Consider the following 10,955-nt stretch of genomic DNA (forward strand, 5'->3'; position numbering starts at 1 on the left):
GGTACATTTGGTATTCGTTCTTCTCTTTCTACCACTCACATTTTTCCCTTGGAATGATGGATAGGCCAAGTACTTCTACCAACCCGCTCTTCATTGAGCACGACGACGACATGAATTCTTACGTCACCAAGAGCCACCTCTTTGGTGCACAACGTGCTTTGCATCAAGAGCAACAAGCAATGAGTGAACGCATCGACAACCTCGCCGCCGACTTGCGACTCTCCGAGCAACGTACAAGGGACTACTTCGACCACAAGCTCGACGACCGCAAGCAAGAGAAGGATGCAAGAATGGATGAGATTCGTGCTTTGTTGCTCAACCGCTCTTCTTCCACTTCGTACTATTCAAGAAGGAGCCGCTCAAGTCGACAATCCGATTTCACCCTCTCCGGCTCAAGTACACTGACATCGAACACTCTTCGCTGTGCCGCGCGCAACGAGTCAAGCAAGCCTCAATCCTCTACGAGACACCAACTCGCAAGAGCACCATCAATAGCAAACCCAAGCAGACATGAAGAGGAAGAGCGAGCGCATCTACACCAAGAAGCACAAGATGTTGAGGCACAACGTCAAGCGCAACGATTGCGAGATGCTCAAGCACCTGAGGTGCAACAAGCCCTCCAAGATTCAAGTCGAGCCGTAGCCAACCGAGGCCGACAAGCTCGTGAGCATGAAGAAGCACTTCGCGAAGAAGCTCACGAACGAAGATTTCAAGCTTGCGTGCATCGTCAAGTTCCTCCTCGAGCTCGACAAGCTCCTCCACAAGTTCTCCAAGAACATCTAGTTCACCAAGAGCATGAAGACAATGGAAATCATCCACGACAAGAGCAACTTGAGATCGACAACCCTCCTCGCCAAGAGCAACACGAGCTTGACAATCATCAACAACATGGACGTCATCATCCCCGACCCCAACACAATGAAGAGCAACGAGACGGCAAGCTAAAATTCACCATGCCCAAGTTCAATGGAAGCAACGATCCCGAAGAGTATCTTTCATGGGCATTGAAGGTCGACAAAATCTTCCGCTTGCACAACTATGACGAAGAGAAGAAGATCGCGATGGCATCCCTTGAGTTCCAAGACTATGTCCTCATTTGGTGGGAACAATTTATCGAGCGCCGCGAGGCAAGAGGAGAACCACCCATCACTACTTGGGCGCAACTGAAGGATGTCATGAGAGCACGCTTCGTGCCTACCTACTACAATCGCGACCTCTTCAAGAAACTCCAACTACTCAAGCAAGGAACCAAGAGCGCTGAAGAGTACTACAAGGAGATGGAGATTGCCATGATAAGAGCCAATGTCACGGAAGATGATGAGAAAACTATGGCATGTTTCCTGAATGGACTCAACTATCCTATCAAGAAGATCGCTGACTTCCCACCATACTCAAACCTCACCGAGCTAGTGCATCAAGCTACCAAAGCGGGACGTCAAGTGCAAGACAATTACAAGTATGACAAGTTCTCATCAAAGTCATAGGGCTTCTCCAACACCCAAGCTTCAACGACTCCAACACCGTCTACCAAGCCATCTACAAGCAACGTCGACAACTCGAGTCACAAGAATGCTTCATAAACTCCAAGTCATCCTCCTACTGCAAGCAACTTCAAGCCGAGAGCATCATCATCATCAACCCCCACCGATGAGACCATCAAGACAAGTTCCTTCAAATGCTTCACATGTGGAGGCCGAGGCCACAAGTCCTATGAGTGCACCAACAAGAGGACCATGATCCTTGACGACGACGACACCTACGACTCAATGAGTGAAGGAGAAATGGACGCCCTCGAGCAAGTCGCCACGCACCGGCAAGTGAACGATGAAGAAGAACAAGTCTTTTGCAATGAAGATTCAAGTCCCGCCCTTGTTGTCTCCAAGGTCTTGACTCTCTAACATCACCAAGAAAAAGACCAACGATGCCATATCTTTCATACCAAGGCCGGCATAAATGGAAGATTCGCCAAGGTCATCATCGATGGAGGGAGTTGTCATAACCTCGCAAGTGAAGAACTTTGCTCCAAGCTCCAATTTCCCAAGACAAAGAACCCACATCCCTACAAAGTTCAATGGCTTAGCGACTCCGGCACTATCCAAGTCAAGCATCGAGTACAAGTCTCCTTCAAAATTGGCGCCTAATAAGACACTTTGGAGTGTGATGTCGTTCTGATGACCGTTTGCCACCTTCTTCTTGGATGCCCATGGCAATTTGATAGAGGTGTCATACACAACGACCGAACGAACCACTACATCTTCAAGATGAAAGGAAAGGAGTACATACTTCGTCCCATGTCTCCAAGCCAAGTGATGGCCGAAAAGGAAGCCACCCATCATGGAGAAAATAGTGAGAGAGCGAGCCACCAAAAAGTGAGTGAGCGCCACAAGCCCAAATCAAGCGCCTCCATGATGAGCGACAAGAAGAACTTAGTCCTATTTGCCACCAAGAGTGAGATAAGAGGAGTGTGTGAGAACCCATCTAGTGTCCTACACTATGTCCTTTTGTGCAAGGACAATGCAACACAAGCTAACACCTCTCACGCTCTACCTTTAGTATTATCTTCTCTTTTGCAGGAATTTCAAGATGTTTTCTGCGACGAGCTACCTCCGGGACTACCTCCACTACGAGGCATCAAGCATCGCATCGACCTCATCCCCGGAGCACCGCTTCCGAACAAAGCTCCCTACCGCATCTGAAGGAAATACGCCATAGAGGCAATAATAAAGTTATTATTTATTTCCTTATTTCATGATAAATGTTTATTATTCATGCTAGAATTGTATTAACCAGAAACATAATACATGTGTGAATACATAGACAAACAGAGTGTCACTAGTATGCCTCTACTTGACTAGCTCGTTAAATCAAAGATGGTTAAGTTTCCTAGCCATAGACATGAGTTGTCATTTGATTAACGGGGTCACATCATTATAGAATGATGTGATTGACTTGACCCATTCCGTTAGCTTAGCACTTGATCGTTTAGTTTGTTGCTATTGCTTTCTTCATAACTTATACATGTTCCTATGACTATGAGATTATGCAACTCCCGTTTACCGGAGGAACACTTTGTGTGCTACCAAACGTCACAACGTAACTGGGTGATTATAAAGGTGCTCTACAGGTGTCTCCGAAGGTACTTGTTGGGTTGGCGTATTTCGAGATTAGGATTTTTCACTCCGACTGTCGGAGAGGTATCTCTGGGCCCTCTTGGTAATGCACATCACTTAAGCCTTGCAAGCATTGCAACTAATGAGTTAGTTGCGGGATGATGTATTATGGAACGAGTAAAGAGACTTGCCGGTAACGAGATTGAACTAGGTATTGAGATACCGACGATCGAATCTCGGGCAAGTAACATACCGATGACAAAGGGAACAACGTATGTTGTTATGCGGTCTGACCGATAAAGATCTTCGTAGAAAATGTAGGAGCCATTATGAGCATCCAGGTTCCACTATTGGTTATTGACCAGAGACATGTCTTGGTCATGTCTACATTGTTCTCAAACCCGTAGGGTCCGCACGCTTAACGTTACGATGACAGTTTCATTATGAGTTTATATATTTTGATGTACCGAAGGTTGTTCGGAGTCCTGGATATGATCACTGACATGATGTGGAGTCTCGAAATGGTCGAGACATAATGATTGATATATCGGAAGCCTATGTTTTGACATCGGAAGTGTTCCAGGTGAAATCGGCATTTTACCGGAGTACCGGGAGGTTACCGGAACCCCCCGGTAACCTAATGGGCCTTAATGGGCCTAGTGGAGGAAGTGGAGAGGAGGCCAAGGGGCAGCCGCGCGCCCCTTCCCCCTAGTCCGAATTGGACAAGGAGGGGGGTCGGCGCCCCCCCCCTTTCCTTTTCCCTCTCTCTCCTTCCCCCCCAAGTCCTAGTCCAACATGGAAAGGGGGGAGTCCTACTCCAAGGAGGAGTAGGACTCCTCCTGGCGCGCCCATTGCCTGGCCGCACCTCCTCCCCCTTGCTCCTTTATATACAGGGGCAGGGGGGCACCCCAGAGTCAACAGTTGATCATTGATCTCTTAGCCATGTGCGGTGCCCCCCTCCACCATAGTCCTCGATAATATTGTAGTGGTGCTTAGGCGAAGCCCTGCGACAGTAGAACATCAAGATCGTCACCACGCCATCGTGCTGACGGAACTCTTCCCCGACATTATGCTGGATCGGAGTCCGGGGATCGTCATCGAGCTGAACATGTGCTAGAACTCGGAGGTGCCGTAGTTTCGGTGCTTGATCGGTCGGGCCGTGAAGACGTACGACTACATCAACCGCGTTGTGCTAACGCTTCCGCTTTCGGTCTATGAGGGTACGTGGACAACACTCTCCCCTCTCATTGCTATGCATCACCATGATCTTGCGTGTACGTAGGAATTTTTTTGAAATTACTACGTTCCCCAATAGTGGTATCATAGCCTAGGCTTTATGCGTTGATGTTGTGCACGAGTAGAACACAAGTGAGTTGTGGGCGATATAAGTCATACTGCTTACCAGCATGTCATACTTTGGTTCGGCGGTATTGTTGGATGAAGTGGCCCGGACCGACATTACGCGTATGCTTACGCGAGACTAGTTCTACCAACGTGCTTTGCACACAGGTGGCTGGCGGGTGTCAGTTTCTCCAACTTTAGTTGAACCAAGTGTGGCTACGCCCGGTCCTTGCGAAGGTTAAAACAGCACCAACTTGCCAAACTATTGTTGTTGTTTTGATGCGTAAGTAAGAACGGTTCTTGCTAAAGCCCGTAGCAGCCACGTAAAACTTGCAGCAACAAAGTAGAGGACGTCTAACTTGTTTTTGCAGGTCATGTTGTGATGTGATATGGTCAAGACATGATGCTAAATTTTATTGTATGAGATGATCATGTTTTGTAACCGAGTTATCGGCAACTGGCAGGAGCCATATGGTTGTCGCTTTATTGTATGCAATGCAATTGCGCTGTAATGCTTTACTTTATCACTAAGCGGTAGCCATAGTGGTGGAAGCATAAGATTGGAGAGACGACAACGATGCTACGATGGTGGTCAAGGTGTCGCGCCGGTGACGATGGTGATCATGACGGTGCTTCGGAGATGGAGATCATAAGCACAAGATGATGATGGCCATATCATATCACTTATATTGATTGCATGTGATGTTTATCTTTTATGCATCTTATCTTGCTTTGATTGACGGTAGCATTATAAGATGATCTCTCACTAAATTTCAAGATAAAAGTGTTCTCCCTGAGTATGCACCGTTGCCAAAGTTCGTCGTGCCTAGACACCACGTGATGATCGGGTGTGATAAGCTCTACATCCATCTACAATGGGTGCAAGCCAGTTTTGCACACGCAGAATACTCAGGTTAAACTTGACGAGCCTAGCATATGCAGGTATGGCCTCGGAACACTGAGACTGAAAGGTCGAGTGTGAATCATATAGTAGATATGATCAACATAGTGATGTTCACCATTGAAAACTACTCCATTTCACGTGATGATCAGTTATGGTTTAGTTGATTTGGATCACGTGATCACTTAGAAGATTAGAGGGATGTCTTTTTAAGTGGGAGTTCTTAAGTAATATGATTAATTGAACTTAAATTTATCATGAACTTAGTCCTGGTAGTATTAGCATATCTATGTTGTAGATCAATAGCTCGCGTTTAGCTCCCCTGTTTTATTTTTGATATGTGCCTAGAGAAAACTAAGTTGAAAGATGTTAGTAGCAATGATGCGGATTGGATCCGTGATCTTAGGTTTATCCTCATTGTTGCACAGAAGAATTATGTCCTTAATGCACCGCTAGGTGACAGGCCTATTGCAGGAGCAGATGCAAACGTCATGAACATTTGGCTAGCTCAATATGATGACTACTTGATAGTTTAGTGCACCATGCTTAACAGCTTAGAATCGGGACTTCAAAGATGTTTTGAACGTCATGGATCATATGGATGTTCTAGGAGTTGAAGTTAATATTTCAAGCAAATACCCGAGTTGAGAGATATGAAGTCTCCAACAAGTTCTATAGCTAAAATATGGAGGAGAATAGCTCAAGCAGTGAGCATGTGTTCAGATTGTCTGGGTACTACAATCGCTTGAATCAAGTGGGAGTTAATATTCCAGATAAAATAGTGATTGACAGAGTTCTCTAGTCACCATCACCAAGTTAGTAGAACTTCGTGATGAACTATAGTATGCAAGGGATGATGAAAACGATTCCCGAGCTTTTCATGATGATGAAATCGATGAAAGGTAGAAATCAAGAAAGAGCATCAAGTGTTGATGATTAACAAGACCACTAGTTTCAAGAAAAGGGCAAAGGGAAAGAAAGGGAACTTCAAGAAGAATGGCAAGAAAGTTGCTGCTCAAGTGAAGAAGCCCAAGTCTGGTCCTAAGCCTGAGACTAAGTGTTTGTACTGCAAAGGGACTGGTCACTGGAAGCGGAACTGCCCCAAGTATTTGGCGGATAAGAAGGATGGCAAAGTGAACAAAGGTATATTTGATATACAGATTATTGATGTGTATTTTACTAGTGTTCGTAGCAACCTCTCGGTATTTGATACTGGTTCAGTTGCTCAGAGTAGAAACTCGAAACGAGAGTTGTAGAATGAAGAGAGACTAGTTAGGGGCGAAGTGACGATGTGTGTTGGAAGTGGTTCCAAGATTGATATAATCATCATCGCACACTCCCTACACTTTCGGGATTAGTGTTGAACCTAAATAAGTGTTATTTGGTGTTTGCGTTGAGCATGAATATGATTTGATCATGTTTATTGCAATACGGTTATTCATTTAAGTAAGAAGTTGTTCTGTTTACATGAATAAAACCTTATATGGTTACACACCCAATGAAAATGGTTCTTTGGATCTCGATCGTAGTGATACACATATTCATAATATTGAAACCAAAAGATGCAAAGTTAATAATGATAGTGCAACTTATTTGTGGCACTATCGTTTAGGTCATATTGGTGTAAAGCGCATGAAGAAAATCCATGCTGATGGGCTTTTGGAATCACTTGATTATGAATCAGTTGATGCTTGCGAACCATGCCTCATGGGCAAGATGACTAAGACTCCGTTCTCTGGAACAATGGAACAAGCAATAGATTTGTTGGAAATCATACATGCTGATGTATGTGGTCCGATGAATATTGAGGCTCGCAGCAGGTATCATTATTTTCTGATCTTCACAGATGATTTGAGCAGATATGAGTATATCTACTTGATGAAACACAAGTCTGAAACATTTGAAAAGTTCGAAGAATTTCAGAGTGAAGTGGAGAGTCATCGTAACAAAAATAAAAGTTTCTACGATATGATCGTAGAAGGAAAATATTTAAGTTACGAGTTTGGCCTTCAGTTAAAACAATGTGAAATAGTTTCACTACTCACGCCACCTGGAACACCACAGTGTAATGGTGTGTCCGAACATCGTAACCTTACTTTATTAGATATGGTGCGATCTATGATGTCTCTTACCAATTTACCACTATTGTTTTGGGGTTATGCATTAGAGACAGCTACATTCACATTAAATAGGGCACCATCTAAATCCGTTGAGACGACACCATATGAACTATGGTTTGGCAAGAAACCTAAGCTGTCGTTTCTTAAAGTTTGAGGTTGCAATGCTTATGTGAAAAAGTTTCAACCTGATAAGCTCAAACCCAAATCGGAGAAGTGCATCTTCATAGGATACCCAAAAGAATATGTTGGGTACACCTTCTATCACAGATCCGAAGGCAAGATATTCATTGCTGAGAATGGATCCTTTCTAGAGAAGGAGTTTCTCTCGAAAGAAGTGAGTGGGAGGAAAGTAGAACTTGATGAGGTAACTGTACCTGCTCCCTTATTAGAAAGTAGTTCATCATAGAAATCTGTTCCTGTGACTACTACACCAATTAGTGAGGAAGCTAATGATGATGATCATGTAACTTCAAATCAAGTTACTACCGAACCTCGTAGGTAAACCAGAGTGAGATCCGCACCAGAGTGGTACGGTAATCCTGTTCTGGAGGTCATGTTACTTGACCATGACGAGCCTATGAACTATGAGGAAGCGATGATGAGCCCAGATTCCGCGAAATGGCTTGAGGCCATGAAATCTGAGATGAGATCCATGTATGAGAACAAAGTATGGACTTTGATTGACTTGCCCATTGATCGGCGAGCCCATGAGATTAAATGGATCTTCAAGAGGAAGACGGACGCTGATAGTAGTGTTACTATCTACAAAGCTAGAATTGTCGCAAAATGGTTTTCGACAAGTTCAAGGTGTTGACTACGATGAGAGTTTCTCACTCGTATCTATGCTTCAGTATGTCCGAATCATGTTAGCAATTGCCGCATTTTATGAAATCTGGCAAATGGATAAACAAAACTGCATTCCTTAAATGGATTTATTAAAGAAGAGTTGTATATGATGCAACCAGAAGGTTTTGTCAATCCTAAAGGTACTAACAAAATATGCAAGCTCTAGCGATCCATCTATGGACTGGTGCAAGCATCTCGGAGTTAGAATATACGCTTTGATAAGTTGATCAAAGCATATAGTTTTATACAGACTTGCGGTGAAGCCTGTATTTACAAGAAAGTGAGTGGGAGCACTACAGCATTTCTGATAAGTATATGTGAATGACATATTGTTGATCGGAGATAATGTAGAATTATTCTGTAAAGCATAAAGGAGTATTTGAAAGGAGTTTTTTCAAAGAAAAACATCGGTGAAGCTGCTTACATATTGAGCATCAAGAGATAGATCAAGATGCTTGATAAGTTTTTCAATGAGTACATGCCTTGACAAGATTTTGAAGTAGTTCAAAATGGAACAGTCAAAGAAAGAGTTCTTTCCTATGTTACAAGGTGTGAAACTGAGTAAGACTCAAAGCCCGACCACGGCAGAAGATAGAAAGAGAATGAAAGTGATTCCCTATGCCTTGGCCATAGGTTCTATAAAGTATGCCATGCTGTGTACCAGATCTATTGTGTACCTGACCATAAGTTTGGCAATAGTGATCTAGGAGTGGATCACTGGACAGCGGTCAAAATTATCCTTAGCGGAATAAGGATATGTTTCTCGATTATGGAGGTGACAAAAGGTTCGTCATAAAGGGTTACGTCGATGCAAGTTTTGACACTGATCCAGATGACTCAAAGTCTCAATCTGGATACATATTGAAAGTGGGAGCAATTAGCTAGAGTAGCTTAGTGCAGAGCATTGTTGACATAGAAATTTGCAAAATACTTACGGATCTGAATGTGGCAGACCCGTTGACTAAACTTCTCTCACAAGCAAAACATGATCACACCTTAGTACTCTTTGGGCGTTAATCACATAGCGATGTGAACTAGATTATTGAATCTAGTAAACCCTTTGGGTGTTGGTCACATGATGATGTGAACTATGGGTGTTAATCACATGGTGATGTGAACTATTGATATTAAATCACATGGCGATGTGAACTAGATTATTGACTCTAGTGCAAGTGGGAGACTGAAGGAAATATGCCATAGAGGCAATAATAAATTTATTATTTATTTCCTTATTTCATGATAAATGTTTATTATTCATGCTAGAATTGTATTAACCAGAAACATACTACATGTGTGAATAGATAGACAATTTGTCACTAGTATGCCTCTACTTAACTAGCTCGTTGAATCAAAGATGGTTAAGTTTCCTAGCCATAGACATGAGTTGTCATTTGATTAACGGGGTCACATCATTAGAGAATGATGTGATTGACTTGACCCATTCCGTTAGCTTAGCACTTGATCGTTTAGTTTGTTGCTATTGCTTTCTTCATAACTTATACATGTTATTATGACTATGAGATTATGAAACTCCCGTTTATTGGAGGAACACTTTGTGTGCTACCAAACGTCACAACGTAAATGGGTGATTATAAAGGTGCTCTATAGGTGTCTCCAAAGGTACTTGTTGGGTTAGCGTATTTCGAGATTAAGATTTGTCACTCCGACTGTCGGAGAGGTATCTCTGGGCCCTCTCGATAATGCACATCACTTAAGCCTTGCAAGCATTGCAACTAATGAGTTAGTTGCAGTATGATGTATTACGGAACGAGTAAAGAGACTTGCCAGTAACGAGATTGAACTTGGTATTGAGATACCGACGATCGAATCTCGGGCAAGTAACATACCGATGACGAAGGGAACAACGTATGTTGTTATGCGGTCTGACCGATAAAGATCTTCATAGAAAATGTAGGAGCGAATATGAGCATCCAGGTTCCGCTATTGGTTATTGACCAGAGACATGTCTCGGTCATGTCTACATTGTTCTCGAACCCGTAGGGTCCGCGCGCTTAACGTTACAATGACAGTTTCATTATGAGTTTATATATTTTGATGTACCGAAGGTTGTTCGGAGTCCCGGATATGATCACGGAGATGACGAGGAGTCTCGAAATGGTCGAGACATGAAGATTGATATATTGGAAGCCTATGTTTGGACATCGGAAGTGTTCCGGGTGAAATCGGCATTTTACCGGAGTACCGGGAGGTTACCGGAACCCCCCGGTAACCTAATGGGCCTTAATGGGCCTAGTGGAGGAAGTGGAGAGGAGGCCAAGGGGCAGCCGTGCGCCCCTTCTCCCCCAGTCCGAATTGGACAAGGAGGGGGGTCGGCGCCACCCCTTTCCTTTTCCCTCTCTCTCCTTCCCCCCCCCCCAAGTCCTAGTCCAACATGGAAAGGGGGGAGTCCTACTCCTCCTGGGAGTAGGACTCCTCCTGGCGCGCCCCTTGCCTGGCCGCACCTCCTCTCCCTTGCTCCTCTATATACAGGGGCAGGGAGGCACCCTAGAGACAATAGTTGATCATTGATCTCTTAGCCGTGTGCGGTGCCCCCCTCCACCATTGTCCTCGATAATATTGTAGTGGTGCTTAGACGAAGCCCTGCGACAGTAGAACATCAAGATCTTCACCACGCCG

This window comes from Triticum urartu, chromosome 1A (assembly GCF_056163025.1).
Source record: "Triticum urartu cultivar PI428250 chromosome 1A, HENAU_Tu73, whole genome shotgun sequence".
Classification (NCBI taxonomy): domain Eukaryota; kingdom Viridiplantae; phylum Streptophyta; class Magnoliopsida; order Poales; family Poaceae; genus Triticum; species Triticum urartu.